General features: G+C 47.9%; 5 non-coding genes across 5 annotated transcripts; all 5 read left to right on the forward strand.

Annotated features, from left to right (window-relative positions):
• Window positions 1–11,090: 11,090 nt before the first annotated feature.
• Window positions 11,091–11,162, forward strand: TRNAE-CUC (transfer RNA glutamic acid (anticodon CUC)). The gene has a single exon. It is a non-coding gene; the product is annotated as a tRNA-Glu (tRNA).
• A 5,275-nt stretch (window positions 11,163–16,437) lies between these two features.
• TRNAQ-CUG (transfer RNA glutamine (anticodon CUG)) lies at window positions 16,438–16,509 on the forward strand. Its single transcript has one exon. It is a non-coding gene; the product is annotated as a tRNA-Gln (tRNA).
• Window positions 16,510–16,607: 98 nt separating this feature from the next.
• Window positions 16,608–16,679, forward strand: TRNAE-UUC (transfer RNA glutamic acid (anticodon UUC)). The gene has a single exon. It is a non-coding gene; the product is annotated as a tRNA-Glu (tRNA).
• An 11-nt stretch (window positions 16,680–16,690) lies between these two features.
• On the forward strand, window positions 16,691–16,762 carry TRNAQ-CUG (transfer RNA glutamine (anticodon CUG)). The gene has a single exon. It is a non-coding gene; the product is annotated as a tRNA-Gln (tRNA).
• Window positions 16,763–17,373: 611 nt separating this feature from the next.
• Window positions 17,374–17,445, forward strand: TRNAE-CUC (transfer RNA glutamic acid (anticodon CUC)). The gene has a single exon. It is a non-coding gene; the product is annotated as a tRNA-Glu (tRNA).
• Window positions 17,446–23,948: the final 6,503 nt, after the last annotated feature.

Consider the following 23,948-nt stretch of genomic DNA (forward strand, 5'->3'; position numbering starts at 1 on the left):
AGTGAAATCAGACAAATAGTACGCAATGACAGACTGACGAATGAAAAAGGTCAGATAATGGAGGCGTTTGTGGAACATTATCGCGATCTGCTCGGAAAACGAGTACCGATGGCCATGGGTTTTAGTGGTGTCTTTCTTGGTATTATGCCCAAGCTTGACGCCGATACACGAGAAATATTAGGGGCTCCTATCAGCGTACAGGAAATAAAAAAAAAAGCTATTGACGACCTAAGTACAGGCAAGACGCCCGGCCCAGATGGAATCCGGGTGGAGTTTTATAAAGTTTGTAAAGAAGACGTAGCAGTTGCGCTATACGAAGTTATCGTAGGAGCATACAAAAAGAAAAAAACTGCCACGCTCTTACACGCAGGCGCATACTGCCTTGATTCCAAAGACAGATGATAGCAGCAAACTTCACTCTGTAACGTCATATCGACCTATCAGTTTTTCGAACACTGATTATAAAATATTCATGAAGGTTTTAGCCAGGAGAATTCAGAACATCATTGAAAAGATTGTAGGAACACACCAGACATGCGGCATAAAGGGTCGCAGCATCACAGCGAACATACATATACTAAGAAGTGTACTAGAGATTTGTGACGCCTTTGAAGAACGAATAGCAATCATGCAGATAGATTTACAGAAAGCTTTTGACCATGTCTCCCATGAAGTATTGTTCAGTGTATTGAAGCATGTGGAAGTTAGTGAGGTAATTTTTGATGGTTTGAAGATGGCACATTCACAGTGTGTAACGCAGTTGATGGTCAATAAGCAGCTCAGTGAAGCAGCTCAGTGAAATACTAAGTTCTATCAGACAGGGATGCCTGGCCTCAGCATTGTTATTCGCCATCTACCTAGAACCCTTTTGTTTATGTATTATTCAAAACTCAAGTGTGCAAGGCTTTCAGTTACAGAACACGGAAATAAAATTACTCGCATATGCTGACGATGTGGCAGTACTCTGCCAAGATAGACAAAGTATATGTGAAGTCGGTTACATGGCAAATACATTTTGTGACATGACGGGCAGTGTAATTAACTGGCATAAAACAACTAACTGCTTTTTGGTTCGGCAATTGGGATGTGAGGCCCAAGGTATACCTTAACGTAAAATGGGAAAGCAAACCCCTAAAGTACCTCGGTGTACCCTTGGACATCTATCGCGACAACGCGGATTACTGGAAAGGTGAAGCAGAAACCCTCAGGCAAAAAAAAAAAATGCCTGGAGTGGTCGAGATCTGTCTACATTCACACGTGCGACTGTATTCAACATGTTTTTGATATCGAAAATCTTGTATGTCATGCAAGTTATTTGCATGTCACGCATCATGGTACAGAAGCTTCACAGGATTTTTGCTCTGTTTGTGTGGAAATCGCCGTGGGAACGCACAAGCCGGTCTAATTTATTCCAGTCCGTTAGCAATGGCAGAGTCGGTTTATGTCATTTATTCATTAGACAAGTTGTCTCTCGGTTTATTTTCCTTCGCGATCAAAGAAAGAAATTTCTGCAAACAGTGATAAAAGTAAGGCTGTCATCACGCATCCCAGATTTTGATGTGTCTACAAACAGTGACATGTGCCGATATGTGACTGGTTTTTTTAGAGAAGTTATACAGTCTTTTGAGTTTTTGAAAGTGCGTTTTTCGCTGGAATATCTTGCCACTGTTAAGCGAAAAACTCTGTACAGGGATCTCCGTGATGTCTTGTTCCCAACACGTTTGTACAGATCTATGTTCAATGGAGGACCCGGACAGGACGTTTTGAAAAGGTCAAAAGGATGAAAGTAAAAGCAGAGACAAAAACTTTCTTTTTTAAATTGCATTCTGGGACTCTCCCCGTAAAGCACTGGCTAGCGGACAAGAGAATTGATGTACCATGTACTACCAATTGTTTACTTTGTAAAATACCTGAGACAATAGACCAAGTATTTATTCATTGCTGGGATTGACGCTGTCTTTCATTGGGACATCCTTCAAAGAACATTCAAAAAATATCTCCCCATTACAAGCCATAGCATTCGTTTTCTCTGTGTGGATGATGACGACGGCATACCGTACGACATGGTTATGTTAATTAGCCTTCACAGCATCTGTCAGACCACAATGACTTACAGATATCTTGACCAGAACATACGTCCTGTCCGGGAGAACTTCGTTGCAAATATGCGGTATATCACTGAGGTGTATAAACAACAAGAAGAACCTCCCAGCTGGCTGACAATGTTAGAGGAATTGTGCAACCTGAAAAAAATTTAATGTGAGCACTTCGGATCAAATATTGGTTCAAGTGCATTTTACCATTCATGTTTCTGTCTGAACATATGTAAAGAAAAACAGGTAATAAAAAAAGCAGAGTCGCGCAGTGGAAGCTATCTGGGCCCATAACCCAGAGGTCCGTGGATCGAAACCACGCTCTGCTAATTTTATTTTATTTTTTACTAGTACACATTTCCTTGCTGCACATTTTCCCACGTAACTAGAGGGCAGCAGAATGGCGCTTGTTTGCAATTTACCTCGAGCCCCTCTGTCTCTCCATCACTCAGAGCGAACCTATTACAGGATTTAGGCTACAGGCGGCACACGTTAAAGTATTGGCCTACGCAGACGACATCGCCGTCTTCTGCACAGACAAGGAGAGTATTAAACATGCCACGACTATTGTTGAAAGGTTCTGCGTTTGCACTGGTGCCCAGGTAAACTGGGATAAGAGTTATGGTTTCTGGCATGGCGAGTGGGAGGCGACGCCGGAGCATTTCTCCCGTTTGTGCTGGTCGACACTCTTAACGCAATAGCTCGGAGTTCCACTCGGTAGTTACCATGATCCTGACGCGTATTGGTCTGACCAAGCGCGAAGTGCAACGGAAAAGGCTACACCGTGGAAAGGCAGGCAACTGTCAATTTTTCTCGGGCCACCATCTGCAACCTTTTGCTTATCGCGAAGTTCTGGTACGTTATGAACGTAATATGACTGGGCACGGCGAACCGCTGTCGAACTTGGCTCTAAGCATGCCACCCGTTTTGCTTATCCAGGTTCTTCTTGGTTTCGCTGGTTTCAACAACGTGCTCTGCAACTTCGGCAATCCACCGGTATCAACTACGAACGTGACAAACACACTCCTGCTTGGACCATTAAATTGGTCTGCAGTATTGTATAAATAAATAAAATAAATAAATAATATGCGCATCACGGGTGAATATCCAGAGAATTCATCGAGTATTTGCAGTGTTCAATTGGGCGTTCACGTGGGAGCGTACCAGTCGCATGAATTTGTTCCGCCCAGTTAAGCTAGGCGGTGTTGGTTTAGCCCACTTTTTTCGCGACAACTTGTATGGCGTTTTATTTTTCTGCGGGATCAAAATGACCCTTTTCTTCGCACTGTCATCCAAGTGAAAATGCAAAGACTCCTGCCTGGTTTCATCGTGTCGTCAAGTGATAACTTATGTGCGCCCGTCACCGGTTATCTGCGAGAGGTGATCGCTTCGTATAGGATGCTGTGCGCCCGATTTACACAAGAATATTTGTGCAGTGTCAGCAAAAAGAAAAACTGTATAGAGATCTCGTTGATAGTGTGCTTCCAGTGCCTTTGTACCGTTTTCCACACCTCGAAGGCCCAAGACAGGACGTCCAAAAAAGAGTAAAGAAAATGCCGCTACTACCATCTGTTAAGACATTCTTCTTTAAACTCCACACAAACACACTCCCTGTTAAAACTTGGCTACAAGATAAAGGCTTTTTCATACCCTGAACAACAAATTTTTATTGGTGTAAAAAACCCGAAACCATAGAGCATGTATTTCTGGACAGTTGGGACCCCATTTTCTTCTGGGATGTACCGAAGCACACTTTAAAGAAAGAGTTGCCTCTAGACTCCTACAGAATACGCTTCTTGCCAGTAAACACACCGCAAAACATTCCTTACAATTTAATCATACTCCTTGGCCTTCATGCCGTGTGGAGAACGAAAATGGAATTCGAACATGTTCACCAGGTCGTTCGTCCCCTTTCTGATCATTTATTTGAAAGTGTGCTGCGTCTGAGAGAGGTGCATCGCACGCTCCCCGACCCTCCAGTGTGGATTACTGTGCTCGACGACTTAGTGCGCATCGAAAAATTTTAAGCTCGCGCGGGTCAAAGCATGGCTCACACGTTTTATATATGTAACAAGTGACTTGAATGTGAAAGTCGGAAATTAAAAAAAAAAGTGGCGGAGTGGCGCAGTGGAAGCGTGCTGGGCCCATAACCTAGAGGTCCGTGGATCGAAACCGCGCTCTGCTAATTATTTTCTTTTGTATTAGTGCGCGCGTCCTTACTGCACATTTTCTCGCGTAACTAAAGTGCTGCAGAGTGGCGCAGTGGCAGCATTCCACTTCCGGCTTTCGAGCGATACGGTCGCGGAATGTTCGGCTCCGACGAAGCAGCTTCAGCGGCCCGAACAGACCGCGGTAACAGGGTTTTCGTGCCTAGCGCCGACGATTATCATGTGATTCTGCCCAATCTGCCTTCCGGACGTATCGCTGCGAATACATTTTTCATGCATGGTGATCCGAGAGCCCGGCCTTACCGCGTCGAAGATTACTGGGACATTTTGGCTGAACTTGGTGCGCTAGCCGACGTTTTGGCGTTGGGGGCGTATTAAATGAACCACGTATGGGCTGTGACACTGACGAGTGCTTAGGCTGCTCGAAAGTTGCTCTCCGCCGTCGATGTGAAGGTAAAGGATCGCCCATGTGTGCTTATTGACCCAAATAACCGCGAGGTTCGCTTGAAGCTTCACTGATTGCTGAACGGCGTGACCGATGAAGACGTGCGTGTTGCCTTGACTCCCTATGGGAAAGTATTCGAAGTGAAGCGGGATAAGTGGAGAGCACCGGGCATCACTGAAAATGGCTCAACGACGCGGTCTGTGGGACTAAAGCTGCACTCCGACGTCAAGGTGGATGACATTCCACACCAGCTCAAGATTGCCGGAGCGCTGACTCTCGTTGTCGTTCCGAGCCGTGCACCGCTGGGCCTACGGTGCAAGAGTACCGGTCACATACGTCGCGACTGCCAAGTACCCCACTGCAGTCGTTGTCGCCGCTTCGGCCACGAAGGCGGCGACTGCGCGAAGTCGTATGCCAGTGTTACCGGACAAGCGCAGGAAAGTGACGCACTGGAGGACCTCATAGACGAAGCAGACTCGGAAGAAACACTAGGAGTTAACCCAAATTCTGCTGTGGAAGATGGGTCGTCATGCTGTCAAGAAGAGGGCGGGTGTGAAGCACCAGGTAACCCGACGCCGGGCTTCCATACGAAGGCGTAGAAGAAAGCAGTGAAAAGGTGGATGCAAGTAGCACCGGCGACACGTTTCTTGGCTTAGCAGACGAGACCCCCTCCGAGGCGGAACGAATGACTGGGATTGAAAGCGACAGTGGCACTGTGACGGGGAAGCGTCCCCATGACGAAGGGAAAAAAAGACAAGGGCACCACTGCTGCCTCGCCGAACAAACCACCCGCCAAAACGACTCCCGCTCGGCAGCCTCTCATTCGGCCACGGCCAAACATTTTGTCGGAGTGCAAGACGGCGGAAACGCCGCCTTTGCCACCTTAAGGACTGTACTGGGACAAGTCGTTCAGGAGGGAAATGCAGTTGTAAGGTAAGCGCCATGCCCCTGGATTTTTCGTAGCCTTACAATGGTGCAAAAAGAAAATTAAATACGTGTGGCCACTTTGAATGTGCGTGGCCTGGCCTCACGGAGAAAACAATGTCAGCTTTATCGACTAGTAAGTGACCTCACCCTTGACATACTGGCAGTCCAAGAGACTAAAGTCCATGGTGACGATGAAACTGGGGGCATGGTGCGCCAATTCTTGCCGCGGTATTCTGTTATAGTTAGCCATGCCATAGGGACTTCTACCGGCTGCGTGTTGTTCGTCAGACAGAGTCTGGGTGCTAAAATAGAAGCCTACACGTCATGTCCATCCGGTCAGCTCATTGTTTGTGATCTTTTGTTTTTGAATTTGGAATGGCGCGTAATATGCTTGTACGCACCGACTGTCCCTGACGAAAGACGCATATTTTTCGAACAACCAAAAGAAGTATACCAAATGTAATAGGCTTATTATCATTATTGGTGATTTCAACTGCGTCCTTTCAGCCAAAGAAGAAACTAGCGAACGACACTACAGGGAGGCAAGTACCGCTGTCTTAAGCGATACAGTAAGAGAACATGGTTTGGAGGATGTGGCTGAGTGTCTCGGTGGTGGTCGGACTATGCAGTACACCCACTTTCAGGCAGCCAGCCATGCCCGACGAGATAGGGCGTACGTGAGTGTTGAATTGGTACCACTTTGCAAGGCGTACCGTGTTAACGCCGTTTCATTTAGTGACCACTGCTTGCTTAGCTTTGTAGTAGCTAGCACGAAAGAAACGAAAAGGGCCTTCGAGTGGCAACTAGGGAAATTGAATTCAAATATGCTGAGTGATGAAAAATTTATGGAGGAAGTAATGACCGAAGTTGAAGAAATGAAAGTTCGCAGTAAAAAGACGTTTAGAGAAAAATGGGAGAACTTCAAGCAGGTCGTTAAATTGAAGGCCTTGGAGCGCTCGAGCGCTATAAGCAGAGAAAAAGGAGCAGAAGAAAAGCACATGCGCAGAAACCTGGAAAAATTGCTTCTCGACGAATGTAGAATGCCCGGCATGTTTATTGAAGATATTCGCGCATTCAAACGTAAAATTGAGCGGTTCGATGTCGAAAGATACCGCGGTGCTATGGTTCGGGCAAGAGCCGAGCGACTGATAACGGCAGAAGCACCGTCAAAAAGGGCGTTGGGCTCAGAAAAGTGGCATGCGCGACGTAATCAGATAACAGAAATTGAACATGAGGGTGAATTTAGTGATGTCGCAGATGTTATCGAGCGTGCTTTCTTTGAGCACTTCAACGGTTTATTCGCCACCAGCTCAGTTGATGTCAATCGTTTTAAAAAAGATTTTTTACCGCTGATGCCAAAGCTGACAATAATACAAAAGAAATATTGGAGGAACTCATTTCGGAAGAGGAAGTTAACAGTGCTATTCAAAGTATGCATCCGGGGAAATCGCCTGGCCCTGATGGTCTGAGTTCCGCCTTTTATAAGTGTTTCAAGTTAGAAGTAACACCAGTCTTAGCCGACGTTTCTAATGAGGCATTTGAGCTGAAAATATTACCCCCGTCCTTTTCATCCTCTCACACTGTTCTTATACAAAAATCGGAAGACCCCGTTGCACTGCGCAGAGTAACTTCTTACCACCCAATCTGCCTCACTAATGGAGATTACAAGATATTCATGAAAATCCTAGCTAAAAGATTGCAAACAGTCATTACGGAGCTCATGGGGCCGCATCAGACGTGCGGCACTAAAGGTCGAACTATCCTCACTAAGATACACGCAGCCCGGAGCATCCTCGAATGTTGCGACGCTATTGGTGCGCGAGTGGCTATGCTGCAAATCGACATCGAGAAGGCTTTCGACAGGGTGCCTCATGAAATTCTGCTGTGCATCCTAGATTATGTGAATTTAGGGAAAATAATCAAAGAGGGGGTTGCCATGGCGTACCGAGACTGCTCAACGCGGCTAATCGTTAACAAGGTGGTGGGGAAGCGCATCCCAGTCAAGCGTTCGGTCCGTCAGGGTTGTCCTCTCTCACCACTATTGTTTTGTTTGTACATAGAGTCCTTTTGTTTGAGTGTCATAGAGAATGACTGTGTCCGTGGGTTTAAGCTGCACGAGGTTGAAATCTGGCTGTTGGCTTATGCGGTTGATATTGCCATTTTTTACGCGGACTCTGACAGCATAGCAGATGCTGTCAAATGCGTTACTAACTTCTGTGCTGCAACTGGCAGCGCTGTAAAATGGGGAAAATGCCTTGCCTTTTGGCACGGTGATTGGGCAGAAACCCCAGACAGTTTTGCCAGCATAAGGTTTGTTACAACACCGGTGAAATACTTGGGTGCCCCCCTCAAATGCTACAAAGACAGCGATTCGTACTGGAGGAGCCAAGTGGATAACCTGCGGGAAAGAGTGAACAAGTGGATTGGCTGGAATTAGTCTATGTTTTCTAAAGCCACTATTTGCAACATATTCTTAGCGAGTAAAATTTGGTATATCTTACAAGTCTTGCAATTTTCAAGGGTAAACATGCAAAAATTTCACCATGTGTTCGCTGTCTTTGTGTGGGAATCGTTTTGGGAAAGATCGAGTCGGACCAATTTATTCCTTCGAGTGCGAAATGGAGGACTGGGCTTGTCGCATTTGTTTTTAAGACAGGTAGTCAATCTATTTTGTTTCTTTAGAGACGTCGACAACCCATTCCTTCGCACTGTCAACTTCGCCTGGGTAAATACTTGCCTAACATGGTTGGATGGATGGATGGATGTGGCTGTACCCTTTAGATCAGGCGGCGGCTAACGCCACCTAGCCGTAATACTTAGTGAACTAACCATTACATTTATCTTTTTTTCCTTTAAATAATGAAGTTGAGGATTCGTACTTCGCAGTGAAAGGTTTAATTTTCACTCGTGCCTTGACTTTAGCCACCAATCAGATATCTTCCTTCTAGTTAAGTCTACCCGCTTAAAGTCTATTTTGCCCTCGCTGTCCCTAAATCCCAGTGCTTTGAAAAACTCTGCGCCATCATCCTGAACAATAGGGTGAAGCCCTTTACAGAACATTATCAAGTGTTCGGTAGTTTCTTCTTCCTCTTTACACGCACTGCATATTGTGTCGACCCCTTCGTATTTGGCCCGATATGTCTTGGTTCGCAGAACTCCCGTCCTGGTCTCAAACAGTAGAGAACTACCCCAAGTATTATCATAGATCCTTTCCTTGGCTATTTCCTGCTTAAAAGTTCGATAGATCTCTAGTGCGGACTTCTTAATCATGCCCATTCTCCACATGTCAGTCTCCGTTTCCTTCACTTTTTTCTTAACCGATAGTTCTTTTTGGTTTGGCCACCTGCTGTTTTCTCAGTATTTACCAGTCAACTTCCTGGTTCGCTTCCTCCATTTTGTTTCGACATTCTTCATGTACAAGTAGTTGAAAACCTTCCTAGCCCAACGCTCTTCCCCCATTTCTCTCAATCGCTTCTCAAATTTTATCTTGCTGCTAGCCTCCCTGCCCTCAAATGATGTCCATCCTATATCACCTTGTACTCCCTGATTTGGTGTATTCCCGTGAGCTCCTAAAGCAAGCCTACCTATTCCACGTTGCTTAATTTCTAATCTTGCTTGAACTTCTGATCTCATGCACAAGACCGCATTGCCCAACGTCAGCCCAGGAACCATGACCCCTTTCCATATTCCTCTCACAACATCATACCTATTGTAATTCCACAGTGCCCTATTTTTCATGACTGCTGCATTCCTGTTACCTTTAGTCGTCAGGTATATTTCGTGTTCCCTCAGATACTCGGTCCCATTGCTTATCCATACGCCCAGATATTTGTATTTATCTGTCATCTCTAGCGTGACCTCCTGTATTCTAAGCTCACTACCTTCGTTGTCATTGAAAATCATGACTGCTGATTTTTCCCTACTGAATCTAAAATCTAACCTATCTCCCTCATTACCGCAGATGTCCATCAATCTCTGCAAATCTTCCTTGTTGTTGGCCATTAGCACTAAATCATCTGCGTACATTAATGCCGGTAGTGCCTGATCAATAAGTTTTCCTTGTTTGACTAAAGGGAGGTTGAAGCCAAGTCCACATCCCTCTAATTTTGCCTCTAATCCTTGTAGGTACATCATGAATAAGGTTGTATCAACCTGCAGCGTACCTGGTGGCGTTTATGGCTTTCTCCGCGAAGTTGTACTTTCTTGTAGGCTTCTGTCAGCGCGGTTTTCACTTGAATACTTGAGTCAAGTCCAACGTAAAAAGTTGTACAAGGACCTATGTGATGTGTTTTTACCAGTGCCTTTGTATCGGTCCCTTTACAATGTATGCCATGGCCACACTGTACTAAAGCGCGTCAAGGCGATGAAAATATCGCCAGGTGCTAAGAATTTCTTTTTTAAATTATATACCGGTACGCTGACCGTCAAAACCTGAATGGCTGCAAAGGGGTTTTACGTTCCTTGCGGCACGGATTGCATAATAGGCAGAAAGAAGGAGACAATTGAGCATGTATTCCTTGACTGCTGGGATGCTGTCTTTCTTTGGGACGTGCTCCAGCGCAAGATCAAAAAAGATTTCCCCAATGATGCACATGGCATCCGCTATTTGCAAATTCAAAGTGACGACGGTACCCCATATGATGATTATGCTTATGGCTCTTCATAGCATTTGGAAATCCAGGATGGCAGCCATGCACTTTGATGTAGATGCACGAGCGCCCACCCAGTACTTCAAAGAATATATAAGAAATTTTGGGGATGAACAAATTTTAGGAATTCACCCCAGAGTGGCTGCCGCGCGTCGAATTCTTATCGACGATAAAAACTTTTTAACAGATGCGTGGTCACGTCATTTGAGCCACGGTTTTTACAATGTTTTGGATTGCGTTGTGTAATTATCTGTTAATACTTGTATTGTTTACCTGAGCCGAAGTCAGGCAATAAAGAAAAAAAAGTGGTCTAGTGGCTAGGATACCTGGCTCTCACTCAGGAGGCCCGGGTTTGATTCCCGGCGTCGGAAGGTTTGGTTGCGGTCTCATGGCGTAACGGTTAGCACTCTGTACTCTGAATCCAGCAATCCGAGTTCAAATCTCGGTGAGACCTTTTCCTTTCTTTATTACTCTATAGCGTTTATATATACAATTCCAATAATTCAACTAACCGCCTGGAAGGGACTTCTTTTTAGAGACGGTGGCCTGTGTTCCGGCGTGGTCTAGTGGCTAGTAAACCTGGCTCTCACCCAGGAGGCCCGGGTTTGATTCCCGGCATCGGAAGGTTTGGTTGCAGTCTAATGGTGTAACGGTTAGCACTCTGTACTCTCAATCTAGCAATCAGAGTTCAACTCTCGGTGAGACCTTTCCTTTTTTTTTATTACTCTATGGCGTTTATATATATACGATTCCAATATTTCAACAAACCACCCAGAAGGGACTTCTTTTTAGAGACGGTGGCCTCCGTTCCGGCGTGGTCTAGTGGCTAGGATACCTTGCTCTCACCCAGGAGGCCCGGGTTCAATTCCCGGCGTCGCAAGGTTTGGTTGCGGTCTCAAGGTGTAACCGTTAGCACTCTGTACTCCGAATCCAGCAATCCGAGTTCAAATCTCGGGGAGACCTTTTCCTTTCTTTATTACTCTATAGCGTTTATATATACAGTTCTAATAATTCAACTAACGGCCTGGAAGGGACTTCTCTTTAGAGACAGTGGCCCCCATTCCGGCGTGGTCTAGTGGCTAGTATACCTGGCTCTCACACAGGAGGCCCGGGTTTGATTCCCGGCGTCAGAAGGCTTGGTTGCGGTCTCATGGTGTAACGGTTAGCACTCTGTACTCTGAATCCAGCAATCCGAGTTCAAATTTCGGTGAGACCTTTTCCTTTCTTTATTACTCTATAGCGTTTATATATACAATTCCAATAATTCAACTAACCGCCTGGAAGGGACTTCTTTTTAGAGACAGTGGCCTGTGTTCCGGCGTGGTCTAGTGGCTAGCAGAACTCTGTACTCTGAATCTAGCAATCCGAGTTCAAATTTCGGTGAGACCTCTCCCTTTTTAGGGGCGAAGCTCCTTAGGTCGTGGGCTGTGCGTCCCCTGTATGTAGCCACCTCTAGTTTAGTTTTTGCAGTGTTCACTAGGTGGCGGTACCGTCCCCTGTATGTAGCCACCTCAAGTTTAGTTCTTGCAGTCTTCACTAGATGGCGGTACCGTCTCCTGTATGTAGCCACCTCAAGTTTAGTTCTTGTAGTGTTTACTAGATGGTGGTACTTGTAGCTGATGATGAAAAGATGCAAGATGTTATAAACTAGAAAGCGGTACTTGTAGTTGATGAAAGACGCGAGATCTTATAAAATAGGAATAATAAATAGGAATAATATGGCGCGTGTCATTGGTTGAAGGCAATCGTTCGATTTAGTGCGGCGACGTACGCTAGGGGGAGCTATGTAATAAAATCGAGTGGACAAAATGTACAGAGGATTCATGGTTTACCAGGTTTACCTCCGGAGCTTCGCCCACTCATCATCATTCACTTCGTGGATATGGCGGAATTTTTTTATTACTCTATAGCGTATATATATAAATAAATATATATATATATGTATATATTATGGAGTCTTGGTTTGGAAGACCTTTATTAGGCCCGAAGAACCGGCAGCCGACAGCTGAGATGATCGGACCAAGATGATGATGCTACGTGACAAGGATGAGGATGCATGAGCAACAAAGGATAATGATGATAATGTACAGATGAAGAGGATTGGTATACTAAATGCCCACACTAATTCCCCCCACGTGAAAGCGGCCAGCCTGGCCGCGGCAAGTCAAGGGGACAAAGAACGTCGCATGAAGGGCTTCATACGGGAGACATGGACGACCTCTGTAGTTCGATAACGGCGATCTGCTGGGGCTAGAAGTGGCGTCACGCGATAATTCACTGGTGAAGTCTCTTCAAGAACTTTTTACGGCCCAATAAACCGTGGCTGAAATTTGTCGCACAAACCAGGTGTGCGAACAGGCGTCAAAAAGAGCACTTCGTCTCCAGGTTGGAAGGATACATCACGATGCGATTCATCATAAACTAGCTTTCTGTCTTGCTGGCGGGCTTCAGTGTTTATACGAGCTCGTTGGCGGCACTGTGCGAGTCGTGAAACGTATTCCTCTGAAGATGATGGAGATGAATTCGCTTGGCAGGTAAAGAAGGAGACGTCCAGGAAAGAAGTAGGGGAGCGTCCATAAACTAGGTAAAATGGCGAGTAGCCGGTTGTTCGCTGAATGGCCGTATTGTAGGCGAAAGTGACGAATGGTAGAACAACGTCCCAGTTTTTGTGGTCTGGTTGAATATAGGCGGCGATCATGTCAGCAAGAGTGCGGTGGAATCGCTCAGTGAGACCGTTAGTCTGGGGATGATAACTAGAGGCAGTCTTGTGAGTTGTGCCGGAGGCCTGAAGAAGTTCGTTCACTAGTTGTGAAAGAAAGGCCCTTCCACGGTCACTGAGCAACACACGTGGAACACCATGACGCAGTATAATGGCTCGGAGGATGAAATCGGCAATCTCAGAAGCTGAACCTGTAGTAACGGATGCCGTCTCGGCGTAGCGCGTCAAATGGTCAATGGCTGTTACTATCCACCGGTTTCCAGCAGCACTGACTGGGAGGGGGCCATAAAGATCGACGCCTACAACTTCGAATGGTGTGGCTGGGCACGGAAGAGGCTGTAGTTTACCGGCGGGAGCAGATGTTGGTAGCTTTCTACATTGGCAGGTAGTGCAGGACCCGACGTACCGAGCTACACTAGTGGTAATGCCTGGTCAATAAAACCGACTTCGAGGGCGATCATAGGTTTTATCGTAACCAAGGTGACCAGCAGTCGGATGGTCATGAAGTGCCCTGAGGACTTCGGACCGAAGCAATCGGGGTAGAACGGGAACCCAGCGCTGACCATCAGGATGGTAAATTTTGCGGTACAGCACCGAGTTGTCCAGCTTAAATTGCGAGAGTTAGCGACGGAGCCTTACATTAGGTGGACGGGAACTGCCAGTGAGGTAGTCTATAATACGTCTACAGTATGGGTCAGCCATCTGTCGAGAAGAAAAATCGTGCGGGTCGTCCGAAGGCAGCTGGTCCATAGAGGCGAGAGAGGAAACAGCCGTAGACGTCGACTCCGAGGGCGTGTTGTGCAAATTGATGGCGGAAACCCCGAGTGGAGTCGCTGGTAGTGGGCAGTGAGAAAGAGCATCGGCGTCACTATGCTTCCTGCCACACTTGTACACGATCTCAAAATCATATTCTTGGAGGCGTAGAATCCAGCCTCCGAGGCATCCCGACAAGTTCTTGAGTGTCGAAAGCCAACATAAAGCATGGTGGTCCGTCACAATGGTGAAATGGCGGCCATGCAGATATGGACGAAATTTCTGTTCTGACCAAACGATGGCGAGGCACTCCTGCTCGGTGATCGTGTAGTTCCTCTCGGCTGCGGAGAGGACGCGGCTGGCGTATGCAACCACTCGCTCTCGCGAAGAGTTGTCGCGTTGCAGGAGCACGGCTCCTAAACCACGGCCGCTAGCGTCTGTGTGCAGGAAGGTCGGTGCATCATCGTGAAAATGAGGAAGTACAGGGTCGGTCGTGAGGGCACTCTTCAACCTGACGAAAGCCGATTCACATTTCTGAGACCACTGAAAGGGCATACCGGAAGCAAGTAGCTTATGAAGTGGTGCGGCTATGGAGGCAAAGTTTTGTATGAATCGCCGAAAGTAAGAGGCGAGACCAAGGAAACTTCGGAAATCTTTTGGTTTGTCAGGGCGAGGGAAGCGAAGCACTGCAGCAGTTTTATCAGGGTCTGGGCGAATTCCGTCCTTGCTCACAACATGACCGAGTACCTTGATAGATCTGCTGGCGAAATGGCACTTTTTGGTGTTAATTTGAAGACCAGCGCCCGCAAGACAAGTCAGAACCTCGTCCAAGCGTTGCAGATGTTGAGGAAACGTCGATGAAAAGACAACAATGTCATCGAGGTAACATAGGCAAGTCTTCCATTTCAGGCCACGCAGCACGGTGTCAATCATGCGCTCAAAAGTTGCGGGCGCATTGCATAGACCGAACGGCATAACATTGAATTCGTATAGGCCGTCCGGGGTTGCAAATGCAGTTTTTTCTTTATCATCTTCGTGCATGGGGATTTGCCAATAGCCGGAACGCAAGTCGAGGCTCGAAAAGAATTCAGCACCTTGTAAAGAATCGAGGGCGTCGTCGATACGTGGCATGGGGTATACGTCGATAGCATGGGGTATACACGATAGCCGCAATAATAGCACGTAGGCCGAGTCGATCGATGAGGAGGGTAGTAGCTTGCGCTAACTGCACCAGGAGAGAGAGAAGTCAGAGGGACAGGTGACGGCTCACGCGGTGGTGATGAAAAGCTCGTGGGAAAGCTTGTGGGAGGTGCGGCAGCAACCGACGCGTACGTTCGTGGCGGGGACGTCGAGCTGACGGTGCCTGGTGGTGCGGCGGCGGTGTGCGGGAACGATGGTAGAGTACGAGAGACAATGGGCTGCAGGTTGGCCATGTGGGTCATGGACGTGAGCTCTTCCCTGATGACATCCCGCAATGACGTTGAAGAGGACTGAACGGGACACACTGAAGGTAGTGTGAATCCCATTGATTCTAATTCTTCACGTATAATCGCCCTTATCGTGTCTCGCAGGTTTGGATCAGTCGTAATACGGGCCGCATCACTGTCTGATTGTAGGCGCATAGACTCAAGTTCTTCGAGGCGCTGACAGGTTGTCGCAACGTCAGCAACGGTAGCCGGATTCTGGAACGCTAGAGCATTGAATGCGACGGGTGCAATCCCCTTAAGAAGCTGGCGCACCTTGTCTGATTCTGTCATTGGTGTGTCAACCCGGCGGCAAAGTGAAAGAACATCCTCGATGTAGGATGTGTACGACTCCCCGATGTGCTGTTTCCTAGTCGCGAGAGCTTTCTTTGCGAGAGCCGAACGAACAGCCGGTGTGCCAAAGACATGGCGAAGCTGATCTTTGAAGGCTGACCAGTCGGGGATGTCGATGAAGTGGTTGAGGAACCACGTCTTCACGACACCCGTGAGGTAGAATGACACGTGAGCGAGTTTGTAGGTGTTATCCCACCAGTTAGCAGCGCCGACATGTTCGAAATCGTCCAGCCATTCTTCCACATCTTCCCCGCGCATACCAGCGAAGGGATGGGGCTCACGCTGGAGGCTGTTGATGACGTGAGAAGGCGCAGCACGCGGTGGTTGAGTGGGAACGGCTGCAGCACCGGCCTCATCTTGGTGCGACATATTTCCGGACACCTGGCCCAAGCGGCGACCTGAACGTAGCTCCAGGGGGTAGAGTGGTCGAGAGGATGGCGGGGGGATCTAACAGCACCTACACCACGTATGAAGTCTTGGTTTAGATTACCTTTTATTAGACCCGAGGAACCAGCAGCCGGCAGCTACGATGAATGAGCCAAGATGATGATGCTACGCGACAACGATGAGGATGCATGAGCCACACATGATCATGATGATAATGTACCGGTGAAGAGGATGCGTATACTAAATGCCCACAATATATATATATATATATATATATATATATATATATATATATATATATATATATATATATATATATATATATATATATATATATATACACGATTCCAATATTTCAACCAACCACCTGGAAGGGACTTCTTTTTAGAGACGGTGGCCCCCATTCCGGCGTGGTGTAGTGGCTAGGATACCTGGCTTTCACCCAGGAGGCCCGGGTTCGATTCCCGGCGTTTGGTTGCGGTCTCATGGTGTAACGGTTAGCACTCTGTACTCTGAATCCAGCAATCCGAGTTCAAATCTCGGTGAGACCTTTTCCTTTCTTTATTACTCTATAGCGTTTATATATACAATTCCAATAATTCAACTAACCGCCTGGAAGGGACTTCTTTTTAGAGACGGTGGCCTGTGTTCCGGCGTGGTCTAGTGGCTAGTAAACCTGGCTTTCACCCAGGAGGCCCGGGTTCGATTCCCGGCGTCGGAAGGTTTGGTTGCGGTCTCATGGTGTAACGGTTAGCACTCTGGACTCTGAATCCAGCAATCCGAGTTCAAATCTCGGTGAGACCTTTCCCTTTTTTTATTACTCTATAGCGTTTATATATACGTACGATGCCAATAATTCAACTAACCGCCTGGAAGGGTCTTCTTTTTAGATACAGTGGCCCCCATTCCGGCGTGGTGTAGTGGCTAGGATACCTGACTTTCACCCAGAAGGCCCGGGTTCGATGCCCGGCGTCGGAAGGTTTAGTTGCAGTCTCATGGTGTAACCGATAGCACTCTGTACTCTGAATCCAGCAATCCGAGTTCAAATATCGGTGAGACCTTTCCCTTTTTTATTACTCGATAGCGTTTATATATATACGATTCCAATATTTTAACAAACCGCCTGGAAGGAACTTCTTTTTAGAGACGGTGGCCTCCGTTCCGGAATGGTCTAGTGGCTAGGATACCTGGCTCTCACCCAGGAGGCCCGGGTTCGATTTCCGGCGTTGGAAGGTTTGGTTGCGGTCTCATGGTGTAACGGTGAGCACTCTGTACACTGAATCCAGCAATCCGTGTTCAAATCTCAATGGGACCTTTCTCTTTTTTTATTACTCTATAGCGTTTATATATATCAGATTCCAATATTTCAACAAACCGCCTGGAAAGGACTTCTTTTTAGAGACGGTGGCCTTCTTTCCGGCGTGGTCTAGTGGCTGGGATTCCTGGCTCTCACCCAGGAGGCCCGGGTTCGATTCCCGGCGTCGGAAGGTTTGATTGCGGTCTCATGGTGTAACGGTTAGCACTCTGTACTCTGAATCCAGCAATACGAGTTCAAATCTCGGTAAGACCTTTCCGTTTTTTTATTATTCTATAGCGTTTATATATACAATTCCAATAATTCAACTAACCGCCTGGAAGGACTTCTTTTTAGATACGGTGGCCTCCGTTCCGGCGTGGTTTAGTGGCTAGATTCCACTTCCGGCTTTCGAGCGATACGGTCACGGAATGTTCGGCTCCGACGGAGCGGTTTCAGCGGCCCGAACGGGCCGCCGTAACAGGGTTTTTGCGCCTAGCACCAACGATTACCAGGTGATTCTGCCCAATCTGCCTTCCCGACGTATCGCCAGGGGGGGTGAAACTTCGCGGTTTTTCTGTCCCGTGACCGCAGCGATCCTAACGTTTGGGGGCTGTACTACCTAAATGAACGTTCTTGTTCTATTTTATAGTTATTACTAGGTTACTCATTAACTCCGGAGTTTTTACTACACAAGTGAACCTAAAGGTTGCAGTTCGAGATTGCGAAAATAAGAGCGCCACCCAAAGTGGAAAACGGGAACTGCGCAGTTGTCCTATCTCTCACGGCGAAAAAGGGGCGTTTCTTTTCGCGCGCCCATGTATGCTACAGCCTGCGGTGTCCCAAAGGGCGCTTTTACCGCTGTAAAGTTTGTTTTAGCGAAACCCATGCAAGATTCAGCCAAACAGACGCATCCATGGATTCTCGCCGTCATCACAAATCGTGCTGCGCTGAGTGGTGTCGGAATTCTTCACGACACACCAGCATAAAATTCTTTCGGATCCCGGCTGACGAAAGGTACGATCTGCATGCTGCTCGTTTTGTCTTTCTACGCTTGCACGGCATATCAGGATGCGGTTGCTGCAGTAGCTGTGTAATTTAATTGAGCTACACGTACATAATTTATTCATTACATTCTGATTGTCTGCTTTTCGGCTTCAATTATACATGACATGCACGGCAGAACATCTGGAAATTATTCCAGCGAATACATTTGCTACGCACGATTGTTTATACTTGCGTTTTCAATTTAAAGCGTTTCGATCGTGCATAGCATATCGATGTTGCACTTTGGCTCAAGGCAATGCAAGGCATGTCACAAATGTATTTGTAGCAGCATATACAGTAACTAATAGAACAGTGTAAGCTTATCCGCACTCTTTTTATTACCTTTTGATTACCTGCGTTCAGTCTGTTCTCATTGCATGCGTTATTATTATTCTTGAATATTTTCAGCCTATTTATGTCCATATCTGGCGGAAGGCGATTCCCATAATCTTTTGGCTATAAGGGGGGTCCATATACGTTCATAGCATGTGTTGTTAGTACTATGTTAATTAAGTACTGAGTACATAAATTCTTACACTTGCGAGTTTAGACGGATGTTATTACATTATTGCGTTCCAATTGTGTGTTTTCGTTTTGGCCTCACGTAAATCCACGGCATAGAGCAGAGGAATTTAGCAATAAATTTATAAAGTAATAATTTATGATGTATACTTCAATTTCATGTTTTCAGTTTCAGCCTTAAGTACAATTACTATATATTTACAAGAATGCAATTGCAGATAAAAGCCCCTAAATAATTGGACAATGTAAACTTACGTGTTCTACTAATTTATTACTGGTTTTAATAAGGTTTTTATCAAAGATTTGCAGCAGGGTGCGAGAAATACCCGAGGAATACGCAGTGCGCGAGGGTATATATTGTTACGAGACAATGCCCCACTTAAACAGTGAGATAGGCGCTGAGGAAGACGAGGTGACTTGTGTGTGCGCGCGCTCTCTCTTGTTCGCCATCTTGGCTTGCGCGTTGGCGCTGTGTAAATATATTTTAAAACGCCTAGTTTCCCTTGTGCCTTCACGCAACATTTTGGTGGAAGGTGCTGGGTTACAACGCACGACGGAGTTACGCAGCGGACGCCTAGTCTCTGCTCCCAACATGTCCACCGGCAGCGACGCTTCCTCAACTGCTACGCCCACTGCATCAATGGCGCCGACCTCTCCTGTTTATCTCGTGGCCGCTCCACCCCGCGATCCCGGCAACTTTTCGGGAACGGACGGCGAGGACGTGGATGAGTGGCTTAAACTCTACGAACTCTTCAGCACAAATCACAGGTGGGACCCAACCTTAATGCTGGCAAACATCATCTTTTATTTACAAGGAACGGCCAAGGCGTGGTTTAATAACAATGTGGACGGTATCACAAGCTGGGACGTATGCAAGACCAAATTACGCGAGTTGTTTGGTCAATCTGCCGGCTGCAAGCAGGCCGCTAGGAAAGAACTTGGCACACGTGTTCAGACGTCCACGGAGTCCTACCTGGCGTATATTCAAGATGTGCTGACCCTTTGCCGTAAAGTTGACCGAACCATGGCTGAAGCCGACAAGGTAGCGCACGTGCTCAAGGGCATCGCAGACGATGCATTTAACCTCATTGTGTGCAAAGGCTGTTCCACCGTGCAAGATGTTATCTTGGAGTGCCAACAGTTTCAAGAGGCTAAAAGCCGTCGCATTGCTTACCACTTTACGCGCCTTCCCAACACTGCTGCGACGTCAACATGTGCGGATCTCCATGTACCGACCCTGCCCAATTCACACTCCAGTGACATCACGAGAATTGTACGCCGTGAAATCGAAGCCATCTCACCCGCCCCCTTGAGAGCACTGGCACCGAGTGATCCTCAGCCGACCATATCGCTAATACAGACCGTTGTTCGCCAGGAACTAGCCAACGCGGGTGTTCACACAGTCTGTTCTGTGCACCGTCCCGGCGCTGTCAGTTCGTCTACCCCGAGCCACCCACAGCAGTATCGCCGCCCTGCTCCACGTAATCGTGACCCAAATGCGTGGAGAACGCCTGATGACAGGCCGATTTGCTTCCGATGTGAACGAGTGGGACACATTTCCCGTCATTGCCGAAGCACGTGGACCTCACCGTATCGGGCAAACCCAAACTTCTCCAACCCCCATTCACCGGCCCACCTCTATGACCAGGAACCACCACGGCGTGAGGGCTCAGCTAATTACGACCCGACCACTACGACCACTGCCCAGTACAGTCGCTCACCTTCACCTCGACGTAGATTTTCCCGATCTCCACCACCACCTCGTTCCCCGTCCCCGTCCTCTGCCCGGCGGTTTTCTTCGGAAAACTAACGGCTGCAGCTCCTGGAGGTGACGCTGCTGATACGACTTGCTCTCCAATTCCTCTGTTGACGCTCCCGACCAATCAGAACTTGATCGACGTTGAAGTGGACGGTTTATCTGTTAAAGCCTTAGTAGACACTGGCGCCCATATTTCTGTGATGAGCCTGCACATTCGAGACCGCTTAAAGAAAGTACTTACTCCAGCCCCTTCACGCAGCGTTCGCGTTGCTGATGGTAGTACGGCTGCTGTTATTGGCGTCTGTACTGCACGCGTTACTATTGCCGGCCGTCAAACTTCAGTTCTCTTCACTGTTCTTTCTCACTGCACCAATGATGTGATCCTCGGTCTTGACTTTTTGTCCACTCATTCCGCTCTCATCGACTGTTCAGCCGGTACTGTGCAACTTGACCTACCGTGTCCGATTGATCCGCCCAGTCGACCGCAAGCCCGTATGTGCTCTGCTGAACATGTCCGTTTGTTACCGCAAACCGTGACCTGCATCACCGTTACGCCCTCGCCACCTGTATCCGATGGTGACTATGTGCTCGCGCCCATCACATCCCTTCTCTTGACCCACAGTGTTACCTTACCACACACTGTTATTCAGTTACGTGCAAACCACGCCTGCATTCCTGTGCTCAACTTTGCTCTGTGTCCGCAAGTGCTTCCGCGCGGAATCGCCCTCGCCATGCTGACTCCTTCTGAAGAATGCGTCATATCAGCTCTGTCTTCGAACGAGGCTCGACACTCCAGCTTCACACATGCTCGATCTTCGCAAGGAAGCCCGTCTCCTGATGTTAAAAAAATGATCGCGTCAGACCTTTTGCCGCATCAAGCTGACGAACTCCTTCGCGTTCTTGAGTCATACTGGGACGTATTTGACTTTTGTGATCGTCCACTAGGTCAAACCAGTGCGGTAAAGCACCGCATTGACACCGGCGATGCCTCCCCTGTCCATCGACGGCCATACCGCGTATCTTCGACCGAGCGTCACATAATTCAAGCAGAAGTCGACAACATGCTCGCCAAAGACATAATTGAACCATCATGTAGTCCATGGGCTTCCCCTGTTGTTCTTGTCAAAAAGAAGGACAACACTTGGCGATTCTGTGTTGACTACCGACATCTGAACAAGATCACTAAAAAAGACGTCTACCCGCTACCGCGCATAGACGACGCCCTAGATTGTCTTCACGGCGCTAAGTATTTTTCTTCTATTGATCTAAGAGCAGGTTACTGGCAAATTGCTGTCGATGACATGGACCGCGAGAAGACCGCTTTTGTCACCCCCGATGGTCTTTACCAATTTAAGGTCATGCCCTTCGGATTATGCAACGCTCCAGCCACCTTCGAGCGGATGATGGACTCTCTTTTGCGTGGGTTCAAATGGTCAATTTGTCTATGCTACCTTGACGACGTTATCGTCTTTTCCCCGACCTTTGAAACCCACCTCGACCGCGTTTCCTCAATACTGGCCGTATTTCGCAATGCCGGTCTCCAACTGAACTCGTCAAAGTGTCACTTCGGACGCCAGCAACTAACAATGTTGGGCCACCTTGTCGACTCCTCTGGTGTACGTCCTGATCCCGATAAAGTGCGAGCCGTGCGTAACTTCCCTGTTCCGACCTGCACTAAAGAAGTACGCAGCTTTCTCGGTCTGTGCTCGTACTTTCGACGTTTTGTGAACAACTTTGCGGAAGTCGCCCGTCCTCTCACAGACTTATTGAGAAAAGATGTCTCATTCACATGGGGCGCTGCGCAGGCTACGGCGTTCTCTACACTTATTGAATCGCTAACAAAACCACCTGTTCTGGCCCATTTCGACGTTTCTGCCCCTACCGAAGTACACACAGATGCCAGCGGTTACGGAATCGGTGCTGTTTTGGTTCAGCATCAAAGCGGCTGCGCCCGCGTTATCGCCTATGCCAGCCGTCTCCTCTCGCAGGCGGAAAGGAACTACTCCATCACCGAAAGGGAATGCCTTGCTCTCGTTTGGGCAGTAGCAAAATTTCGGCCTTATTTACATGGTCGACATTTCACTGTCATAACCGATCACCACGCACTTTGCTGGCTCTCGTCCTTGAAGGACCCCACTGGGCGCCTTGGTCGATGGGCACTACGGCTTCAAGAGTATAACTACTCGGTGTCCTACAAATCTGGCCGTTTACACCATGACGCTGACTGCTTATCTCGGAATCCAGTGGACCCACCTGAAGCGTTCGATGAATCGCCATGTGTGCTGTCTCTCTCCGCTTTAAGCAACATCCGTGAGGAACAGCGCCGAGATCCTGCCTTGCGTAACATCATCGAGAAGCTTCATTCTGCGGCACCCGATCCTTCTACTCGATTGTTCGTGCTTAAGGATGACACATTGTACCGTTGCAACGTCCGCCCTGATGGACACGAACTGCTCCTTGTGGTACCTTCCCACCTACGTGCGAGCGTGATCGGCCAGCTTCATGACGCTCCCACTGCCGGTCACCTCGGACTGTCTCGGACGTATGACCGCGTACAGCGTCGATTTTACTGGCCCAGTCTTTATCGCTCGGTCCGCAGCTACGTCGCCTCATGCGATCAGTGTCAACGCCGCAAAAAACCTTCTATGAGTCCTGCCGGGTTCCTCCAACCACTTGACGTTCCCTTTGATCCCTTCTTCCGACTTGGTCTTGACCTCCTAGGCCCTTTCCCTGCATCCACTTTGGGGAACAAGTGGATAGCTGTCGCGACGGATCATACAACCCGGTACGCTATCACGCGGGCTTTGCCAACCAGCTGCGCCACAGACGTTGCCGATTTTCTCCTGCACGACGTCATACTTCACCATGGCGCCCCACGCCAACTCCTAACAGATCGTGGGCGCTATTTCCTTTCCCGAGTTATCGACGACCTGCTTCGCTCCTGCGAGACGAAACATAAATTTACGACAGCTTACCACCCGCAAACTAACGGACTCACTGAACGATTCAACCGGACTTTAACTGATATGCTCGCTATGTACGTATCGTCCGACCACCAGGACTGGGACGTTGCATTGCCCTTCGTTACGTTTGCCTATAATTCTTCACGCCATGATGCAGCTGGTTTTTCACCTTTCTACCTGGTGTTTGGCCGTCATCCAACTTTACCTTTCGACACCATCTTTCCGACAGCCGTCGACTTTACGACTGAATACACCCGTGATGCTATCACCAGGGCTCGCAAAGCACGAGAAGTTGCTCGTCAGCGCCTTTTAGCATCGCAAGATCACCAGCGGCATCGTTACGACTCACATCACCGCCAAATTTCCTTTACACCAGGTTCTCTTGTGCTATTGTGGACTCCGACT

This window comes from Rhipicephalus microplus, chromosome 6, assembly GCF_043290135.1.
Source record: "Rhipicephalus microplus isolate Deutch F79 chromosome 6, USDA_Rmic, whole genome shotgun sequence".
Classification (NCBI taxonomy): Eukaryota; Metazoa; Arthropoda; class Arachnida; order Ixodida; family Ixodidae; genus Rhipicephalus; species Rhipicephalus microplus.